At 46.4% G+C, this 22,387-nt stretch overlaps 1 protein-coding gene and 1 long non-coding RNA gene across 2 annotated transcripts in view; one reads left to right on the top strand and one right to left on the bottom strand.

The window, feature by feature from the left end:
• LOC120411941 (potassium voltage-gated channel subfamily KQT member 1-like) overlaps positions 1-22,387 on the bottom strand; it is a 286,757-nt gene that overhangs the window by 5,069 nt on the left and 259,301 nt on the right. The gene's annotated exons all lie outside the window — the stretch shown is intronic.
• On the top strand, positions 1,520-13,911 carry LOC109146160. The gene is made up of 3 exons (XR_002048018.3): positions 1,520-1,658; positions 4,321-5,073; positions 12,490-13,911. It is a non-coding gene; the product is annotated as an uncharacterized LOC109146160 (long non-coding RNA).

Genomic DNA, 22,387 nt, shown 5'->3' with positions numbered 1-22,387 from the left:
CAACTGCCCTGTAGAAAAGAGACTTGCAAAAGCAGTTTAAAATATTGCACTGTTGTTATTGGGTCTGTGAGGTGAGCTGAAGGAGTGTTGAAATGTGTGTTTATTCTAACATCCCCCTGTGAAAGCAGGCTGGACTCCATGGTGACATGCAGCAGTGTTAGACAAAAAAATAAAAATGCCCTGCCACCAGCTCCAGCGAGGCACAGCAAGCCACAAAGTCACTCAACCCATGGAGCTCAAGGTGTCCCTCCCCTTCACCTTGAGCACTAGATTGGCTTTCAACACCTATGGGCTGTTTGGGGATACTTTTGAGCCTCTGTTTGCGAGAGCTGGTGTTGCTTAAATACCTCTTTTTACCTCAGTTGACTCCTGCTGCAGAAATGCCTTGTGGAGAAAGACCCCTGGAATGGCAGCAGGATGGAGGAGGAGGGCTGGGTCATACTGGGGATTTGCCACATGCTGGACAGATTCCTACCTGCCCTGAGAGCTTTTTTTTCCTGACATATTTTGCACACACAGACCATGAAAAAAATGTATGTGTGGAAAACTCAGTTGGACTAGCCACATGGTCTCCCCAGCTCCTGTCACATTAGGCCAGAAAAATCCCTCCCCCTAGGTTTTGTCTATCTTTTTAATATGATTTCTGGAGGCTGGGAAAGCCAGTACCAATTATGTGCACAACACACTGACTTGAACTGTTTCCACAGAAGCAGCAGAAGGGGAGGATGGTCTGCTGGAGCACTGGAGTAAATCTGTAAACCCACAAACACACTCACATGTTGCCAAGTCAGTGAAGCTTTGTATCAAAACTTAACCCCATTCATTTCATAGAGTTGCTGTCACCTCCTGGAGGCTCTGCTCTGTCCCTCCCTGGAGCAGTCCTACCCGGGCTGCTGGACACGGCTGAGCAGGGCAGCCTTGGTGCAGTTGTCTGCAGCACCTCTGGGCTGCTGGTCCCAGGGATGCAGCACGAAATGGAGGAGGGAGAAGGGGCAGCCCAAGTTGTGCCACCAATCAAAATGTCATGGAGCAAGTTCTGCTTTTGGTTGAGCTAGATTGACTTTGGCTTCCTGTTTGCCTCACTGCAGTGCAGAAAGCTGTGAGCCCACAGGACAGCCCAAGGTGTCCTGGCAGGGGTGGAGGATGGAAGAGACCCTGTGTGGCTGAGCCCCATCCCCTGCTGACAGAGCTGCTGCATGAGGGGGGCTTTGTCCTGGGAGATAAGATATCCAGACCTCCCCTCCGTGCCATGCAGCCCTCATCCCACAGCAAACTGCATACCTAAGCACGGACAACCCAGAGCCACCAGAACCCAGTGGAGCTCAGCAAGGGCATCCCCAGGGCTTTGCCTGGTGGTGTGATATTTTCCAGCTGACACTGCAAAGTCAAGCCCATCTGGGGCCATGTAAACATTATGTCCCAGCCTAGGGTTTCCAAACCACCGGAAGCCTGAGCTCAGCCCACTGAACACCCCTTCTCTAGCAGTGGCCCAACTCTGTGCTCTTGGCTTTGCCACCTCCTCTGTTTCCAGCCCTTGCTGCAGCTCCTGCTCCCAAGGTAGCTCCAATGAATCAGGATCCACTCTCTGCAGCTCTGACTTAAACACACCTGCCTGGAGGGTTTTAACACCAACTGCTTGGAAAAGAGTCATTTGATAGGTAGGATTTATTTTGTATGGATAGAAGTGTGCATATGAACCTTAGTCTGCCATGAGCTATTTCTACCGGCGTGTACTTGTTTCTGATACTCCCAGCTTGTTATTTGTGATAGGTCACCTAAGGTCAGTTTGTAGGAGAAAATGGTATTAATGTAGTAAAATCAGATGTGATTTAGTTGAACTGGTGTGATCCATTTTATGGATACTTCCACTTCTGACTCACGTGACATACTGATTTAGCTTAAGCTGGTTATCCTGAAATTTGTGCCATTTTCACATGTTGACCAGGTCTGTCACATGATGTTTCTTCTCATTCCAGATGGTGGACTGATTTGATTAGATTCTGTAAAGCCCATGTTTAGCTTTATATGCACATCTGGTCTTGTAGCTTCTCTCTGCCTACAGTTACACCCAATTATTCAAACTAATTGCCTATTGTACAGTTCGAAGCCTGAATTGTTTATTTTAGGAATTGCTTTATTTTTTAGCATGTGGATTTATTGGTGCCCAGAGACTGCTGATTCTGGGAAGGAAAATCTTTTCTCTACAGCACTGCATGCAAAACTGCCTCCCTCTCACCTTGCTTGTATTGCTGGAGATATTTCACTGAGGTGAAATGCTGAATCCACTGAAACTTTTTTCCCTTCAGCAAGGCCAGGCAATGTCAATGTTGACATAGCTTGTTGGTAGCTGTGAGGAAGCCACTGGCCACACCAGCCACAGAGACTGGGACTGGCTTGGGGAGATTTCTCTTGTGCAAGGTGTGGCTCTAGTGCAGCCTCTGAGCCCGCTCCAATGAAGTGCTTATGGATGTGTTAACTTGAAGCATGTGAAGAATCTTCCTGAGTCCACCAAATATTTAAGTGCTTTGCTGGAGTAGAGCCAGAATGGTCAACAGTTTGCAGGGTTATACCTTTAGGATAAGCTTTTGGAGTCTCCTAAATACTCGTACACACATATGCCCAGAAATATATCTACACCACCATTTTTCAAGTCTCTGAGGAGCAATAATTGCCATCTATCATGATATCCTTCTTGAAAACACTTTGGCATTCATATTAGCAGAGAACTAGCAGGTCGTGTCTCTTAAACAACAGGAAGGCTTTGATGAACAGGATCCCATTAACTGTCTGGTTTTGGGATGAGTTGTAACAGATTTGGAATTGGCCTCAACTCTACAACGATGCTGTAGGAAAATAGCCATGTGGCCAGACACAGGGAAACACCTCACTGGGGGACATCAGCGTCCTGTAGCCAACTGCCAGCACTCCCTGGCCCAGCACTGAGCTGTGCACCCCTTGCTGGGCTCTGCTGAGGGTGCAAACAGCACAGAAGCACCAGCTCCAGACCAGGGGAGCTCTTGCCAGTAACTTCAAAGGTCTGGTAAACAGGTACATGAGTAGAACCTAGATAAGCTCCGTTGCCATGGCAGTTGTTCTGGCAGACCCAATTCTTCATGAACACCAAAAAAATATATGAACCACCAGACTGTCTTGTTTGACTTATTCTGTGTACCCCTTAGCAGATACCAGCTGTTTATTTTCATTCCATGAAACTTATCTAGATAATGCCACAATTTTCCAGGCCTCCCTTCCTTTATCCCAAACATCCCCACCCATCCTTAGGTCAGGTGTTACAACCTCTGTCGGCCTAGAGTATAGTAATCTTTATTTTAAGTATAGCTTCATTTATTTTGGTTTCCATGTACCTTTCCTGTTTCAATGGTAGCACAGAGGTCTATCCCTGTGCCCTGTGCTCCTGGGGTATTTCCTGCTGGTACCCTCTCGGTGAGCATTTTATTTTTGTATTTCCCATGCCACAGTTGCACTGATGAAGCTCCCCAGTAAGACCTGTGTCTGTGGTTGCTGTTTCTGGTGTAAGATGCTGTTTGCTTAACTGCTAAGCAACTATCACAAGTTGAGCCCTGGCTTTCTAAAGCAGGCCTGGTCAGCACACAGATCATGTGCTACTGCTTTGGGGAAGGTGTGATTTATTTTTTGAATATGAATCCTCTCTTCCTAAACAAATGAGGTTTGGCTGAAGATGTATCTGTGTGTATATTGCCACGGCAGCTTTGGATGAAGCTGGCCAACTTCAGGCATGTTTGCCAGAGAGTCCTTACAGATATAAAGTTCATACAGATTTCTGCAAGTTTGGCACTTGTGCAGAAGACAGACATCCAAATTAGAGCCTCTTTGAAGGAAAGGCAGAAGAGGAAGGTGAACTGTATTATTAGACCCTGGAGAATCCACACAGGATGCCCTGACCACAGGAAAAGCTTTATTCAGCTCTTGCCCCTTATTAGCCTCGGATAATCAACCACAAAATAGAGAGTCACAGGAAACCAGGCAGCATAATTTCTGCTGCTCCCAGAAGTACTTGTTTCTGGCTCAAGAAATTCAAGTGGTGCCACTCTTTGAGTGGACACTAGGGTAACTTCCTAGCTGCCATTCCACAGCAGCAGCACTTGGCCACTGGCTGAGCCGGACCCTTGTGAGAGCTTGTCCCATTCCAGCTCTTTGCACACGCACCTGTCTGTCTTTGTGTCTGCAGCCAGTGCTTTCTGACGTTTGGAATTTGTTCCCCCCAGTAGGTGAATGAGACTTTGCAGAACTCTCTGTCTCCTGAGTCACACACATAAATGGATATTTCTATTGTTGCAGGGCATTTTGTTCCTCACCCTCCTCCGGATCCTGCTCAGATCCTCCCTGTAATCTTGCCATCTCTCTCTGTGACATCGCTCCTCAGCCACACCCGGGATGACGCACTGCCATTTCTCAGCTCATTGCACTGTGTGGCTACAAGTCCTGCTGCAGAACCAGCGTGGAGACAAACAACAGGCAAAAATAGAGCCAGGCTGGCCTCAAAGGTGGATCTGCAGCCTCTGTGAGTCACGCTGCAATTTCACAATAAAGCCACCTCGGAACTTACGCTCCAAGATGCTGATTAATTTAATTTTTAAATCTCTAAACAATACTGGGCAGAGAGGAACAATAAGAAGGAAAAGCAGCACTGAGTATTCAGATGATACCAAAGGAGCACTGAGAAAGAAGTGACCTTATGCCTTTCACTAGATGGGTGCGATAACTCAGCATTTTAGATGGGTGTGATGAACTTGGTGTTTGCATCTCACCTAACCCTTGGAAGAGATGGGATCAAGCCTTCTATGCTCTGATTGCTTTGCCTTCACTTTGGCTTTTTTGAGCTCAGATAAATCCCCTCCATGAGAACAACATCTAACCACACCAGCCTCATGGCTAGATAGGGTTCACCAGTTCCTGCAAGAGAGAGGTCACTTTGGACTGATTCTTCTCAGCTGAGTTGCAAGAATAACTTGCTGATACTGAACCCAGTGGGAGAATTCCCTTAATCCAGCCCTGGTGACCTGACACAGATGATGGACTGTGTGTGCCAAGGTAACTTTCACACACTTTATCACAGGTGTTGATACACAACTACCCTCCATTCACACACACACACACACACACACACACACACAAATCCTTACTTCAAATTATCCGCTCATCTTTACTTATAGGTTGGTGAGAAGGGCAAAGCGAGAGGGAGAGAGGGAGTGCTGTTATTGGGAGGAGTACAGGCATCATGGTGATGGAGATTTAGATAGAGAGACATGTAGGTACTAGAAGAGTTCCAGGCAGCTCTTGTAGGACTTGACCAGGAGCTCAGAAACCCAAAATCCAGTCTATACTCCAGCCCAGCCTTTGTGCATTGAGGACAAGTCACTTCCTGGATGAGCCTTACCAATATTAACCACGTGGATCACATAATCTGTCATTTCCTGTGTTTCTGACATGAAATCACTTGAAATTGGATAGGTTTCAGTCTTGGAACAAAACAGAAGACCCAGACCAACACAAAAGTAAGAGTAATCTAATATGGGGGCTGAAATGTTGGCTATAGGAAGGAAGGAAGTTGTGTTGGAAAAAGAAGATCAGTCCCTGTTGGCAGAGGACAGGAGAAGAGAACGTGGTGGTGGTACTTTGCCTTTCTTAGTGTTGGCTCTTTGAGGATTGACATGGACACAGTAGAACAAGGCTGGAAGTGTGGCCTGCTGCTCATCCCAGGAAGAGAAAAGTGATCAGGAAGCAAAAGGATGATTGTCTGGAGATCAGAGAGTGTCACTGGGAGGCCACTGTCTGGGTCTCTATTTTCAGCTTACACCATTTTAGCCAAACCCTGTAGCCAGAGTAAGGGTTGGTCTGTGTGCAGATTTGTGCTGCTGTCAGAAAAGCCAAGCTCACAACATGTCCTGGGGATTGTGGAGCCTGTCCTGGGCCCTCATTCTGCTGTGCCCTGTTTCAGTGAAAGCAATGCAGAAAACTTGGGAGAAGCTCACTTGTGAGGGTCTTGGGAAGTAAGAGCTGGGCCTTTGCACCATGAGCTGTCGAACAGGTTAAATGAAAACTTGTGCCCTCATTCCTTCTCTGCTCAGCATGGGACGAGTCCCTGGGGTTGTCTTTACACAACACACTCATTGAAACTCCCATGGGCTCTGAAGGTGCCACAGGACTTTGCCCAACGCTCATGAGGCGATTGGAGGGAGAAGCTGCAGAAGCACAGTGTGCTGTTACGTGTTTAAACAGCCAGGATTACAAAACACCATTGTTTCCTCATTAAAACACAGAAACCCAAAGCAAGTGAAATATTATCAGGCAGTGCTGACTGAGGGTGTAGCAGTTCTTGATTCTGACTGACTCAAACATGCTCTGCTGAACTCTTTGGTTTTAGCCTGTCTGGCTTATCTGTCATTTGATGGATTTTACTGGCTTGACGGTGTAGTCCAGGCCTGATTAACAGCACTGCCACACATTTTTAATGAGTTCTTGAAAAAACCATGGCAAGTGGGTAGACTCTGGACTCCCTCATCCACATTTGGGGCCACAGTGACCTGGTGCTGAGGGTGTCCATCTGTGTTCAGTGACACCAAGCAACAGCATTTTATCCCAGATCAGCAAAACCCACAGGCATTGACGGTGCAGGAAAAACAACAACGCAGCAAGAAATGGTTCCTGACTTGATCTGGGATAGCTCAGCACCTGGAAGGGTCTGAGCAATGTGTGGGGTGTGACAACACAAACCAGTGCATGAACAGGCTGTAGCTGCAGTACCGTGTATGCAGGACAGCAGAAGAGGTTACAGGGACAACAAATTTGGCTGGATGTGTCTTTTTCTCCTTCCCAAGCTAGAGAATTTATTATGTTCTGTAGCTAAAGAGATGTCCATGGGCATTTAAAACACTGACTGAGAACAGAAGACTGAGCAAAGCAAATTTCCCAAATGCAGAATCTCAACAGCAGCCATTTTCCATTTCTTTCGTGCTTGAAAAATAAGCGAGAATTTTGAAAAATCAGCAAGGCTACATCCCCAGGGGAGACTCAAATAATGCATTAATTAAAATGAAGAAAGGGAGGTGTCTTATTTGAACTCTGCTGAGCTGGATGGATTACCTATGAGAGCTGGCAGTGACAGGACAGCTGTGTGAAGAAGCCTGTGGCAGAAGCACCGGCGTCTTACACAAACAACAGGAGACAGGGCGGGAGATGCAAAGCCATAATTGCCAGATAGATTTCTTCCTCATGAGGCACTTGCTAAGTCAGCAGAAACCTGCCTCAATTTTCTGTTGCAAGGCACTGTGCTGTTAATTAAGGGGAAAAAAATATTCAGCTATGACTACTATCACTTTTACAGCTCTTTAGCCTTATCCTGCAGGGAATGCTGCCAGGGGAGATGAGTATATACCATATATATATATATAACTTTTCTCCTCCATGTTTCTTCTTTTTCATATATCATTGCAGAGAAAAAGTACAGCAATAAAAAGGGACGTGTATTAACATGAACATGGAGGTGTACGAATATGAGAATGGCCTGGTGAGATTTCACTGTCCCAGCATTTAGTAGAACAGTTTAAACCAGTGCTGCAGTTTAATTAAGATTTTGGGTTACTGGGTTTCTTGAGGTTCTAGAGGTGGAACTGGGAAGCCATGGAGATCTTCACACAAATTTCTGCCATGAGGGAAAACATATATTTTTCAGGTCAGAAAGCTCAAATCCATTAATAAAAGAGGAATAAGCTAAAATTCATTAATAAAATAGTGAAAAAATTCATTTTAAAAAGTCATTAATAAAACAAAACTTGTGACTACTGAGAACCCCACAGATTTAATTGCTTACAATAAGTAGCTACATCTACTTATGATAGAATTGTAGAAAACTTTAGGGTGGGAAAAGACCTTCAAGATCATCGAGTCCAACCTTTGATTTACTTTTACTCACCATGAGCTGTGACTTTGATCTACTGGCTCAATATAATCTATATGTCGAAGCCATATTTAAAAATGCCTGGGTTATTTGCTGGAGCTGCCTCCAGTCTGGATCCCAGGGCCACGGATGCCTCCTCCTCCTCCATGCAGAAGTGACCATTTTACTGCTGGCAGATAACACAGGAGCAGAGGGCAAAAGCAAAAGCCCCAAGAAGAGGGTCTTATGCTGTGCTCCAGCTGAGGCACAGTGCACCCCACCAAAAAAAATGGGGCTCCTCACCCTTCTTCCCCTTACCTCTGCCACAGTCAGCTGAAATGTCCATGGTAAGGCACAAAACTGCTTTTTTTCTAGGAATTTGAGCTAAGGTTTTAATTACTGTTAATAAGGATGTGGATTTTATGTCCTGCAAAAAGATTAAGGAAAAATTCTCCAAGCCCCCAGACTGTGCCAAGCCTGGGTAAAAGCAAATAGTTTCTTTGCCATGCAATCTAATTTCTCCCCTTTATTGTTTGCTAATGATCTGCAGAAGAGAAAAATCACTGTGAAATACATGATCCCCTCCCCTTTCATTTTTAAAACACTGAAAAACCTCCATTCAAATCTTTGTTTGTTTTTGCTTATCATTCCTGAAAAATTCATCAAAATCAATACAATTTCTTGCAGCGCAGCAGATCCTGAAGTTTTGCCTGGGAAGGGACTTCCTGATGCAAGAGCTCCTGCCAGCTTTAATTCAGACACTTGAGACTTAGCACGTGCCAAAAGCACACGTCCTGTTGGGAGCCTCGGGAGCCAGCCTGGCTCACAGAGATCGTGGAGGAGTCTGGGAGACAGGAGGTTCTCTCCTTCCCAAGCTGCTGGATGTCCTGCTAGGAGCACCAGGCCACAGCACCCTTACGGGCAGGTCCAAGGTGTCCACATTTCCTCTCCCCTGGCCAGAGCTCTGCAGAGCCTGCTGCTCTTTATCGCAGGCACGGAGTGGAAGTGGCTTGATTTGTAATGCTTTTGTATGATGTATTTATGGACAACCAGCTCTTTGGAAAGCTCTCCTATACCCTGTTAGCTCCAGGTGGAGTCCCGTGTACATCTGCCCTGGGTCCAGGGCCTCTCCCAGTCTGGGGAAACCGTGACCTTCCCCTCCTCTCTGATTTTGTGGCCTGTCCCTGGTGCACAGTGTTGCCCAACTAACCAGCCTTGGGCTGTTTGGCTGCAGAGCCATCACTACTGTTCTGGCACTCAAGCCCTTCACCTCCATCCCCAGGTCTGGCAAGAGAGGCAGAGGGGAGCAGGACCCGTGTGCACAAGGGGGGGATAGTGAAGGCCTGCGCATCTGTGGTACCAGCCAAAATGCTGTGCTTTCCTCAGCCCTATGCAGCGTTTCCCAGGGCCTTCCCCAGGGACTCACAGGGATTACTCAGCTCACAGTGGTTTCAGTGCCATACCCTGGGTCAGAGCAGGATTTTGGACACAGCTCTATTTACCCACATCACTTGGGCATGGCCAGTGAATGTGGCAATCTGAAACACTGTTTCTGAAAGCCAGATGTGGTGCTCATGAGTGGATCTGCACTGGCAGCTGGGGAAGATTAAATCATCTTGTTAGCCACAGGGCAGCATGGTGTGGTACTTGGTATGTTAGGCAGAGCTGAGAGAGACTTTGGTAATGAAACCAAAAACTTTCCTGGCCCCCAAAGTCTGAAAAGGCTCAAGAACCTTTCAGTTCTTGAGCAGATTTATAATTTCAAGGAGGAACCTCTAAAAACACCCTGGTATGTGCACGATTTTGAGCCTGGACCCAGCCACACTTGGCACTTTGAGAGTTTTGCTTTGGGTTTTTTGCATACAAATCCAAAACACAATGTAGACTCAGCAGGGAGGAACCAATGCAAACCAAAACTGCTGAGTTTTGCACAGCTCTAATTATAATCTCTTCACAGTGCTGGTTTTATTTATTATTGTTTGTACTGTGGTAGCAGCGTGGGGCTCCAACCAGCTCTGGAGCTGCGCTGTGGTAAAGGCAGGAGAGGGAGGCAGCATCCCCAGCCTCAAGAGTGTATAATCTAAATAAACAAAAAAGATAAAGAATGAGGGAAAGACATAAGGCACGTAAGCAGAGCGATTGGGAGCAGTGTTGGCAAGACAACGCTTCTCTTTGCGTCTCTCTCACCCACACACAAAATCATGTTTATTTATCCTGTAAACCCTTCGGGGTCAGGGCTGCATTTTCCAAAATGTGTAGGGAGATGGGATGCAAGAAATGTGTGGAGAAATGGAGGTGCTGAAGGCAGCAGCAGGAGATCAGCAGCCCATGGGGCTGCCATGCCAGATTTTGGCAGCGAGGGTGGGAGCAGGAGGAAGGTGATGGGGAGGGAGGGACAGAGCAGGAGGCTGAGTGCCCTCCTTAGCTTGGGTCAGGTCAGAAAGCCCACTGTGACAACCTGGGACAAGTCACCAGACCACTCCATGCTGCAGATTCCTCTAGGCTTGAGCAGAGAAAAAATGGCATAATTCTTCCTTGGTGTAAACTGCTTTGAGATACTCAGGTGAAAGGTGCTAGAGGAATGCAAAGATTTATTTTTCATAAACCTCTTGACATATTCTTTTCAGTGCCAAGTCAAGGCCTGAAGCCAGGAATTTTGGAGAAACAGACTTCTCTCTAATTATATATATATATATGAATATAAAAATATATTTATGAAAGAGGCCAAGGTATATTTTTTCAAAATGAGGGCTTAGGTTAGATTTCCTAAATCTATATATAGGATCTTAAATGAACTACCAGATTTAAAATCAGGACACTTCATTAAAACTGAGTTCAGGAGTCTAGCTATAAGTTCTTACTTGAAAATGTTTAGCCACAAGCTAGATGGAAGTTTCATATCTTAAAAGAAGTTTTTAATGTCTGGTTTTGTTTTTTATTTTTTTCCTGTAGGATTTAGGTGAAAGTTTGGGCCATTATTCACCATTCTGCAACTATTAATTAAAACAAACAGCTCTCTGAACCTATTTCTCACAATGGGGAAGATTTATATCTTGAAACTGAAGCTTGTTTTTTTCACTATTTTCTACACTGCGTAAACATCCAAGGTTGTTATTGCAGCAATCACCAACACAAGCTCTCAGAGCTCCTTGCCAGGCTTGTGATATTTATTGCTTGAAAAGCCCCAGCTCCCGGAGTGAAGTGATTAGATGAGAACCTCAGCTTTCAGTTCAAAAACAAAAAGTCATTTTGAGAGAAATGGGAAACCATGAGCAGAAGGCAGAGTCAAGGGTCCAAACATCAGAAAGGCAAGCAAAAAGAGAAAACCCCACATGTATTATTATTTTTTAAAGCCTAAGGACACTTAAACCAACCTCCCCCTTATAATTTGGCAGAGGGGGGCTGACTCATGGCTTGTGGCTGCCAGGGCATGGCCGTGGCAGGGGTTACTCATCGCCTTGGAGTGCCCAGAGGTTTTTCCCCAAGGGGCTGCTCACCCTCTGCTGGGCTGCACGTGTTTGTACTGCCAGGTGCTGGGCTCCAGCCACTTCTATTTTCATGTTATCTTTTTCTTTTTCCTTTCAAACCAACTTTACTGAGGCATTTGTTTATGAAAATATCCTGCACAAGGAATTAGCACCGACTTGGCAAATAGAGACAATAGGTCAACTCCTGGTCCTTCCAAATCTGACAGGATCTCTTTAGCTTTCAAAAAAAGAAGAAAAACAGAACTATTCAAAAGTCTTGGCCGCCAAATAGTCCATAAGCCCATAACAATGTAAAGCAAATGTAAATATTATATGATGAAATGCATTTTTCAAAAAGCCCTCTTTTCTCAGCAGTTAGATGGGCTTTATATACAATGGGAGGATTCATTCCTGAAGGTAACTCCAGCCTATGAAAGAAACCCCTACATATCATGGCCTAAAATATCTATTTTATACAATGCTTTTACCTTGTGAAAGCTCATTCAGCCTCCTGATTTATGAAAGCTGTACTTCTCCCTGCTCTGCTCTCCACACACCCTCTGGGGAGAGGAGAAAAATACAAAGAAACCTGGCTAACTCCAGTGTGACTAAGGGGCATTAATACTGGAAAACCCATGCAAGGAGTGCAACAAAAACACAAGCAGGATAAAACCAAGAATGTTTGTGCATGGCAAAATAGCACGCGTGGTGAAACCTTTTGTACACAAAAGGCAGGGTGGGGATGCCCAGATGAGGCAGGAGAGAGGAGTGAGGTCTTTTCAGCTGGCTGGAGGTACAGCCCAATGCCATGTTGCACTTTGTATGGTTTGCATTTGTTCATTTATGGGGTACAACTCCCACCTCTCTTCAGGGTGCAGTTAAACCTGATTTCTTCAAATGGTGGCTTCAGGAATCAGGACAGCTATAGACCAGCAACAGATACAGCTCAGAGGAGAGATAAATCTGCTCTTGCAGGAGTGAATAGATGCCAGAATACTCTGAGATGCCCCTCTTTACCAGAGAGCCTTGCATTATGAATGTAGCTCTCTACTGGAGCTTGGGTTGTGCCTCAGTAATGACCTGGTATTGTCCTTTCTGTTTCAGACATACTTTGTGAGCTGGTGGAAGACAAATGTTGGACACACCAGTGCTGTCAGCTGCTCCAGCACTCTTGAGGAACGCCATTCTTCCTATTGCTGCCGTTAACTCAGCCACACACCCTGCCAATAAACCATAGCAAGAGCTGCCTAACAGGTCATCCTCACTGCACAAGAGCGGGCAGTTTGCCAGCACCAGACAACTTAACCACCAACCGTGGCTGTTTTGGGATAGCCAAATTCCCGAGGCTAATGACAGCCCCTTCTGAACCGATGTCTTGTCCCACTGAAGTCCAGGGGCTTCCCAAACTTTTGGAGTCACAGCTGGTGAACACAAAGGTGCAGCCTGATACAGTCCTACTGTTCTGTGCGTGCTGTTGTGGTCCAGAGTGAGCCAGCACTGGGGTGTCCACAGCTGGTGAAACCCAGGCCAAGTGTCTCTGCTCTGCCATGTCTCAGCCTGGGTGAGCTGCTGAGCACTGTTTTGTCAAGGTTACAAGGCAGGGCTGAAGTGGCCTCCAGCCAAATCATCACCTACCCAGTCCTTACGTCCAGAGAGATGCACAAAGGCAAACAGCTGGAACAACTGGGCACTCGCTGGAAGGGAGGACACGACAAACCAGAGACTTCTCGTTAACTTTTGCAGACAGATCAAGGGACAAAGGCAAGTATCCCACAATAACTTGGCAAATACCGCAGTACAATGCTCAAATCTGTGGGATGTGGCTTCACAGAAGAGCTCACCACCTAACGCAGCCCAAAAAGCTTGGCACAACCATATGGCTCAACTCAAACACTGCTCCAGACTTTGGAGGCTGAAACTCAAGAATGCCAGGCCCAGAAAAATTCTGCTGCAAAGACAAAGTCAAAGCAACTCAGGCAGATTTGTAGATTGAAATGGAAATGCCCTCACCGTACTGATTACTTAACGCCATTTTATTTCTTCCTTCCCCTTTGAAGAGAACTGTTGTGCGAGCAAACAGAGCCTCAGTTCTCTTGTTGAAACTCCTGACGCCAGTGATCTCCCACTTCCATGCAAAGCAAAGCTATGTGGAAGTCATAGGGTCAATTTGTTTACCTTGCCTGTGGCAAGGCTTGGGTTCATCAGGTTAATTCCAGTAGTTGCTAAAAGGTCTTGAAATTTTTTCTCTGGTGTCATATGGCTTTTGCATTTTTTTTTTGTTTCAAAGCAGGGGGTAACCATGAACTGTTCAAAACACACCGAAGTAAACAACATTTTTCTGCATCAAGCTCATCCTGTGGATTAATTCATTTGCATTTCTGGCCCTTTCAAGTGAGGGGAAGTCATACAGATGTGAGCAGTCATTTAAGGATTTTAAGGGTTATGGTTCACATCATCCAAAATTGATACCAGGACTACTCATTCACAGGAAAAGGAAAGATTATGGTGGACATACTGATGTTTTGGGGAAAATAGGGGATTTTTAATAATAAAGAAATGTATTTTACAACTGCTATTATTTGTTTAAGTTCAAAGCCTCTGGCACATCCACACTGATCTGTTGTGAATTGCTTCTTTGTTTTTGGTGGTAGAAAAGTTGATTTCATATTGCTGATTCATCTACTGGGTTTGGATTACTCTTGTTATCCTTTCAGATAATGGACCATTGAGCCTGCAAACAAGTCTGCTGTCTGGTACCATCAGCTGATTTACATCAGATTTCTGAAATTGAGTAGTTCCAGTTCTTGGGGCTTGCATGTATGAAGGAAAAGCAAGAACTTCATGACAACCAGGGCAGCAAAACACTCTTTTGCTCAAGAACCAGCACATCTTAAATATTGCTAGGGTGAACTAGGCCTGTATACAGGAACGAGTTAATCCTGAGATAACTGTCAATAATTTGCCATTAGCCATGGCTATTGATTCTGCAGCCTGGCCTTGGGTGAAAATGTAAAAAACCCCACAGTGGCAATAACAACAGAGTGCAGTGTTTTCTGGCAGGCTCTGCGAGCCCCTTCAATGCAGGAAGCAATAGATTATAAACAACTTTTATTTTAATCCCCGCAGGACGCATTGTGAGAGTCCAAAAACAAGACCTGTTTTTCTCAAAGCCCTCCTGAGAAAAAAAAGGTCTTGATATTCCAATACAATATCAAAGAGATCAGCAAGTAAAGAAAAACTATCTGTTCCTGGCAAGACATCAGAACAGTTCCCACAAGTTTATAGTTGTCCAACTGATCATCAAAAAAAGAGTTTTGGTTGGGTTCAGGACGTTTTAGTGCCAAGAGGTGTTGTTGATTGTGAGACGCCTGGTATTTTCAAGTGTGCCAGCCAAAGGACTGTTGAGGGAACATAAAAGGTCCTTACTATGTGAAATGTGTTATCTCTGGGCTATTTTATGCATAAACTGGTCTGTGAGCAAAATGTTCCATGGCGTGCTCAATGCAGGCAGCTATTATGCACACAGAAGCTTCTACTTGCACACCCTGCCATTCACCTAAAAAGTGTGCACAGATCTATTTCCTGTGAAAAACCCCTAATATCCAATTCTTCGAAGTACGCAAGTCCATCAGTTTTTGCAGTGCTCACCATGAGCACATAGCAAGGGTTTATTTTCACAGATTTTTTAGGCAGGGACTTAAGGAAGCCAGCTTTTCCCTTGCACCAATGGCTGGATATGGGGTTTTTCTTTCTCTCCTTCTCTTTTCTTCACTCTCTTCCCACCTCCTGCCTGCTCCCCAGGCCAGTGACAAGGGGCTGATTGAGTGGCAGTGGCCAGGGGACAGCTGCAGGCTTGGCGCAGCTCTGGTCCCCCAGCAGCAAGGTCCAAATATGCAGCCACCCCAGGGTCTGTGTTGTGCTCGCAGCCATCGTGTGAGCTGGGCTGGGAGCTGGGCTTTCACACTGAATGGGGACTCAGAGAAAAGCAGCCAAAAGCAGGAATGGGTCTTCTGGCTCTAAAGGAAACCTGCTTTTGGAAGGTCAGCTGCAAATGCTTCTGAGCTCCCAGACAGTCATGAGGTGAAGCTGTGCTGGGGAGGGCTCTGTGCTGAGCAGTGCTGCTGCCTGGGACAAACACAGTGTCTCTGGGAGCACAAGCACAGGGATTTTGGCAAATCTTCCTCAGTGTCAGCTTAGACTTTGACTCAGATGATGCTGTAAGGCCATTTCCATCTTAACACACAGCCTTGCCATCCGATCTGAGTCATTTTACAGTCTGTATTCACCCTTCTTACAGACTAGCAGAGTATGTACTTATCTAAGGTGACCAAAGTGGTCACTTGAATGCTGATAATTCCCCTAGATGGAAGGGAGGTCTGGGGGCAGTCCACTATCTTCTCAGTACCTTCCTTCCTTCCCTCTCCCCCACCTGCTCCCCTTCAACCATCTCACAAGTTGTCAGGAGAGCACCTCGGTTCCCAGAAGCATGAAACAAATGCTGTCCTGGCAATGCATAGCTTTAATGAAACACCAGGTGGGGGCTGGTGCTTGCACATCACTCTGCAAAGCTGCTGGAGGGACTGCAACACCCGGCCTAACTCTGAAGGAAGCTCATTGTCACTGCAGGGTGCCCCATGCCTTCCTATCTGTTCCCCACACACCTTAGTCGTGGTCCTTGCCCCTCCAGAGCTGGAAGCTGGTGCTAGATGGTGTCTGTCCCCACAACTGCTTTGTGCACTCCGAGCTTCTGAGCCACCACCCAGCACAACTCACCCTAAATATGTACCAGACAAAATACTGGCAGTGCCAACATTCAAACCCTGTCACTTAAAGGTCGTGGTCCCACAGAAGCAATGTCCTTGGCGAGGCTGCAGCCGCAGCCCTCCTCTCTTCAGGAGAGTGGAGATTTCAGAAAAGCGCAGCTCTGACAACAGGCAGTGCTTACTTGAAGTGTTGCCAGCAATTTGGTGAGTTATTAGCTTTGCAAATCTCCTCAGCCATAGCTGCCCAGTCATCCTCCTCAACACAAATGTTCCTGTCATCTGTCACAGGGTCCTGCCATTTTGCTGCAGCCCAGACTGTCGAGATAGGAACTGGACTTTGGCAGGAGATCTGTGTGAGTGGGGAGTGAAAAAAAATCCTGAGGTGGAAACAAGCCAGCAGGAAAATCACACTGCACTGAGAAAGCAGAGGTGCAAAATTTCTGAAAGCAAGGGGGCAAGCCCTCTTCAGTGTCTGCCCTTCCCAGAGTAAGGTAGTTTGCTGGGAAGTCAGACTGTTTGTTGTGAAAGCCACATCCCAGTGGCCACTGCTGTTAGGCATGGCAGGGAGTTTTGGAAACAGCACGAAGCAAATTCCAGCTCTCGGAGCCGAGCACGGAGTCCTGCAGATTGCCACGAATACTGACCCTCAAAACTGATTCTAACTGTGCTTCGTCCTCAGAGATTCCACCTGCATTCCTCGTGACCAGAATCCTGGGAGGAGAAATTCAGCTGGCGATTTTCACTAAACCGTTTCCTACGTCTTTGCAAAGAACGCCTTTGCAAGGGACTTAATGAGATTTTGTTTTGCTGCACAACTTTTTTCATACATGCTAGTCATTTGAAATGGTAAATCACCAGCTCTGGATATGCAATCCTAAAATAAAACAATAGAAGGGTTGAAAAATATTTCTGTAAGTGTTTTTCACTGAATTATACTGCTTAATGATTTCTTTTTAGTGATATAAAAGGTACTCAGAATTTTCCTCTTTCCTTTTTAAAGCTAAGTTAACACCCTAAATTTCCAGCCTTTGATTTTTTTTAAAAGTCTTTTACTAAAAGTGTGTGTATTTTAACCAAACCCTTTTCTAAGGAGTTAAAAAAAAGTTAAAGTTTTTATTAAAATGGAAGAAAATTGATAAAGATAAGGGAACCCTCCCCACTCCACTGTTCCATTCATAATTGCCTTTTTATTTTAAATCAGCTCAGCAACAACGGCAAATAAAAGCCTGAATCCCAAGCATCTGTGACTTAAACCAACAACACGGCACGACAAAGTGTGCAATTACACTAGATTTGTGCAGTTTTTAGAGAGGCAAAAACTCCTGGCCCTTTGCCACATCTTACAGGCTGAGAGGGGGCTCTGGGACACCTTGGGGTGACTGCTGGGGGGTGCCCAACCTCCCACCCACCTCGATGGGCCCAGGCACAAGTTACTTGCCTGGCCTTTCCACTCAGGCTTTAGCAACTGGCTACAATTTTCAACTGTTGTTCAGGATTTAAAATGACATTTTTATTTGCCTGACCAAATTCTGAATGTGACTCAATCCTCCCCCACACCAGAGCTGTGTCCTCTGCAACAGGAATAATGTTTAGGATTCAATTCATAGGCCACCAGGCAAGTATAATCAAAGTGACTTGGCACACTTGGGTGTGGGGGGGAACAAAAAACAAAAGGAAAAATCCCAAACAAGCCACTCCTTCCCCCCCCCTCAGCCCTTTCCTGGTACAGAACAGAGTGTCTTGTACTCCATTCAGGTGGCCTGGCTGCAATGGTTTTGTGCACAGGTACAGTGACCTGCCGCTGCTGCTGCTAAACAACTGGGGGAGGCCCTGTGATTTTGGGGGTGAAATTCCCTGATGGATGTGTTTCCCTAGGTCAGCCCAGGGTGACAGCTCCTCTCTGTCCCTGTCCTGCCACGCTGTGCATGCTGTGTGTGTGTGTGTATTTCTAGGGAAGTATTAAAAAGAAAGAAAAAAAGAAAAAAAGAAACATTTTCAGGGACTGCACAGAAACGGCTGCAGGAGTTGCTAGAGCAGTGTGCATACGCTCGAGAGGAATCCCTTTCAGTTCCTCTTTTCTTCAGCTTTATTTAAAAAGGGTTTGAAGGCTGGTTTAATTACGAAAACCAGCTCTCTAGACACCAAACAAAACGGCAGCCTAGCCTAAGTTGGCACCAGGACAGATGCATATTTTGCTCCCTTCTCCATGCCAATCGGCTGTAGCTCATCCAGTATGTCAATCCAAGTTGGCTGTCTGAAATCCGAGTTTAGTGGTCTGAAAATATCCCGGTCCGGCTTTGTTTCATGTGGTAAACAGCTTGCTCAGTTTATTTCTTCAATGTTCAAAACAAAAATCAACACACACCCTCCCCCCCAAAAAAACCCCCACATTACTACATATTTTGGTAATAGCCTCTCTCTGCATTTCACCCCACTGCAGGATTTCCCTTTTCCCCCTCTGTATACACTGACCATGAAACGCTGGCAAAACACACTGCTTTTGAAAAGATAGGCCCGATTCTGCCAGGCACTGAGCTCTGGTGAATGGGCTCGAAGTTAAGACTGAAACAACTGAGTTCTGCAACAAAAATCTTTGAGGCTGTTTTGCCCTTGCAGCTTTGCCAGCTCCTCTGAGCTGCCTGGCCATCTCCTGGATTCAGCTAAAATTGGATCTGGCCACTGTTGCAGGATCCCCACTATGTTGCAGTGGGGATCCTGCAACAGGCCACCTGTGGGAGCAGGCAGGGCTCGGATGGTGGCTTTGCAAAGCTGGGTGTTTGTGGAGCCTGGTGGCTCTGTGGGGTTCAGCCCCCCACCCTATAAAGGTTTGCAGGACAATGTGCATAGGGCAAGAATAGCAGGCAGTAGCAGGGAGGGTTTATCGTGATTTACCATTGATGCAAATTCCCTCCCCTCCCTTCCCCCTCTGCCATTTTAGCACAAATAAAGGGGCCCAGGCTCCCTAGTCAGCCAACAGGATCGGGACTGCCAAAAGAAAACAAACCCAGTGTGGGGAGGCTGCCCACAAAACACGGCTTAGTCAGTACTGCGGGGATGAGAAAAAACCCAACAGCCTCCCAAAGGCCAGGGATGGAGTATGGTTTCCTTGATAATTAAACTTAAGCAAGGACTCATCTCTCCAGGTTTCTTACTGCCTGTTTCTTCACAAAGGAGATTGGACATCTCTGAAAACCTGAAATTGGGTCTCACCTTGCCAGCTTTCTAAGCAGAAGCAACAGTTTTCCACAGGGTACAGCTAAACCCCAGGAGATGATTAACAAGTCACTCATCTAATTTTCACCTTTCCTGATAGCTTTGCAATTGACCCAGTGTTTACCAATACATTTACGGGTCACTGAAGAAGAAAAAAAAGAGAGATAGAATGTGAAGGGATGAAAGAGATATATAGCTTGGGAAAAAAGGAGATTAAAAATGTCAGGGCAACTGGAGAAATCCCTAGGAAGTCAAGAAATACCCCCAGTTGTCACCTTTCTTCTTCTACCTTCCTAGTGAGGAGTTATATGGTCTTCAAACAAGGCAAGAGCATGCCACCTTTTAATTACCATACTTACATGGGTGCTTTATATGGGTACTTCATGTAGTGGAAATGCTGGGCAAATATTAACTTTGACTCTTTGGAGCCTTTGGTTTAAAACAAAGAAGCCTGGGAGGCATGGGGAAGCAAACACTGGGAGAAGAGGCTCAGTTCCAGCTTTTAACCCATCAGTGAGTCCGACTGCAGAGGAAGATGCCACTGAGCATGGAGGAGAATTCAGCTGTGCTGAGAGCATATGTTCTGTCCTGCCCTGTGCCTTCTGCCCCAGTGCAACCTCTGCTTTGTGTTTACATCGAGAGGCCATAAGAACAGAACCTGAACGCAGGCAGCCTCTGTCCCTCCTGGTCTGGGCTTTCCTGAATACGCTTTTCCTCTTCCAAACTGCAAGGCAGGGACACAGGATGGGCACTGCCTCTATTCCAGGGCAGTGGTGCTGTTAAATTTGGCAGGTTTGGTTAAAATCACCAGCAAGAGGCAAGCAGCCCTGCCCTGCCCTTCCCTGCCCGGCCCGCGTGTGCTGGGATGGAGAGGTGTGGATGCTGCATGGCTTGGGAATATGCCACCCCATTCTCTGAAAACAGAGCATTTCTGAGACTCGGGCCATCCATCCTGATGCCACACCGCAGTGGGGAGAGAGGGTTTTGGGGAGCAGGAGGGGAGGGCAGCCCAAGCAGCTATGGGAGGCACCACGCAGGCACAACCCAGGGCCCTGCCAAGCCCAGGGGAGCCGGGGCAGCACAGGCAGGGTTAATCCTGACCACAGCACACACTTCCCCTTTCCCCTCCCCGGAAAGAAAATAACATATTTCCTGTAAGGGGACGATGACTTTGCAGTGCTCCGAGCAGCTCTCCCAGTGGCCAGGGGATTTTCTAGGCTGGGAGGCTTCAAAAGCCTGTGTTTTTCCACCAAAAGGCTCTCTCAGTATCTCTTGGGCTCAATTTCAATTGCTCCAGTGAGGAACACACAGATTCATCTGGCTTCTGTACTAACCCAACAGGATAAAGGCACGGAGGGTTATGCTCCCAAAGGCATCTGCCTATTTGCAGGCAGTTCTCAGGAAACGCACATCAGCACATGTAGACAGACACATGGGTGCATGGAGAAAATGCCTGCTTGCTGGATAACTCTGGTGAGCTTTTATCTCTTGTGCAAAATGATTCATATGATACGCTGCCTACTGAAACTCACGGGCGTTTGATTTCTTTGCTGCCTCCCAGGAAAAAGAGCAGAAGCTCGTTTTAGATATTTGAGGAGGAAAGAGGAGGAAGAGGAGAGGAGAAGCAGAAGAACAAAGAAAGGAGAAAAGGAGGGTGGGCATTATTTGCTGGTGAAATCTTAGCACAGGGACTTGATGTTTTCTCACTGGAAGTGGAAATTCCATGGTCGCGCCTTTGAGAGGGGGGATGGCGAAGGCTGAAGGAGCAGAGATCTGCCCTGGTGAGCAGGGGGGTTGCTGTGTCACTGCCAGGCAGCCTCACTGACCCCTCAGGTGTAGGCAGCCAGGCCTTGGAGGGTTGTCAGCAGAAGGGTGGCAAAGGGAATGTGTCTCCTGGAGGACCATGAGACCCTCGGGGATACAGACCCATCTCCAGCTCAGGAACATTTTGATACCAATGGGAAGCAAAAGCAAAAGTCATTTGCTGCCGTGGGTACAGCAATGCAGCTGTGTTTAACAGAGGCACAGACATCCAGAAGACAGGGAGGATTGCCAAACCCAGGCTTTTTCTTTCTTAGCAATACCTGGCATTTTCTTTTTGTCTGGATGCTGTCCATCCAGTCTGGCCCCCTTCTCTGCTCTCAAGTTTCCCCCCAGGATTTAGATCTTAACACCTCCAAATGCAACTTGGCTTCCTTCCTAGAAGGAGCAGGCCTGTGGGAAAGGGGTTGCACAATGGCAACACCTTGGTTCAGTAGGGACAACAGACCTGCAAACCTTTTCAAGCCCAAAAGCCAGGGTGATTTGCCTTTATACAGGAGGGGCAACCCAGTGTCACTGGAGCAGCTTCCATTCCCAGAGCTGAAGGACTTGGGCTCCCTCTCTGTTTCACATCTGCACAGATGGAGAGGGCATGGTGTTCGTACTTTATGTAATAAGGTCTTATTTGCACAGTAATCTCAGCTGTGGAAAGGAAACGTCTTCTCTGGCCCAAGTTGTGAGCTGTTAAAAATCTGGCAGATCCCATGCTGGAGGTGGCTGCATTTCAGTGGTGGGAAAAGTGATTTTCATATTGTTCTGGCATGGTTCTTGTAAACTGAACTTCTGTAACACTTCTCTTTGAGATCCATGGGAGTTTTTGCCTTCTCTAAGGCCTGTGGTGCAGGACTATCAGTTTGTAAAACTGACTGAGAGGAATGCTATAATGAAATTTGTTTGTCAGAGGTTTTCTTTTTGTCCTTCTGTTTCATTTCTCTTGAGATAATCAGAGTTGACTTTTGCATGTCACACTTGAATCTTTTTCAAAACTATCCGCCCTCAACAGGACACAACTCACTTGTACAGTTATGCCAGTGAAGCATGTTTTTGATACATGTGCAGATGCAAATGACTGTTTTGTGATGACTGTCTTGTGTAAATGACAATGACTTTGCCTGCTAATGAGGTGTGCCACTGGGTGCCATTCAAAACCAGATCCTTTCCAAGGCTGAGGTGAATATTCAGCATGAAAACTTCATGAACCAACT

Source organism: Corvus cornix, chromosome 1A (genome assembly GCF_000738735.6).
Source record: "Corvus cornix cornix isolate S_Up_H32 chromosome 1A, ASM73873v5, whole genome shotgun sequence".
Taxonomy (NCBI): Eukaryota; Metazoa; Chordata; class Aves; order Passeriformes; family Corvidae; genus Corvus; species Corvus cornix.
This window is presented reverse-complemented; position numbering and strand designations above follow the sequence as displayed.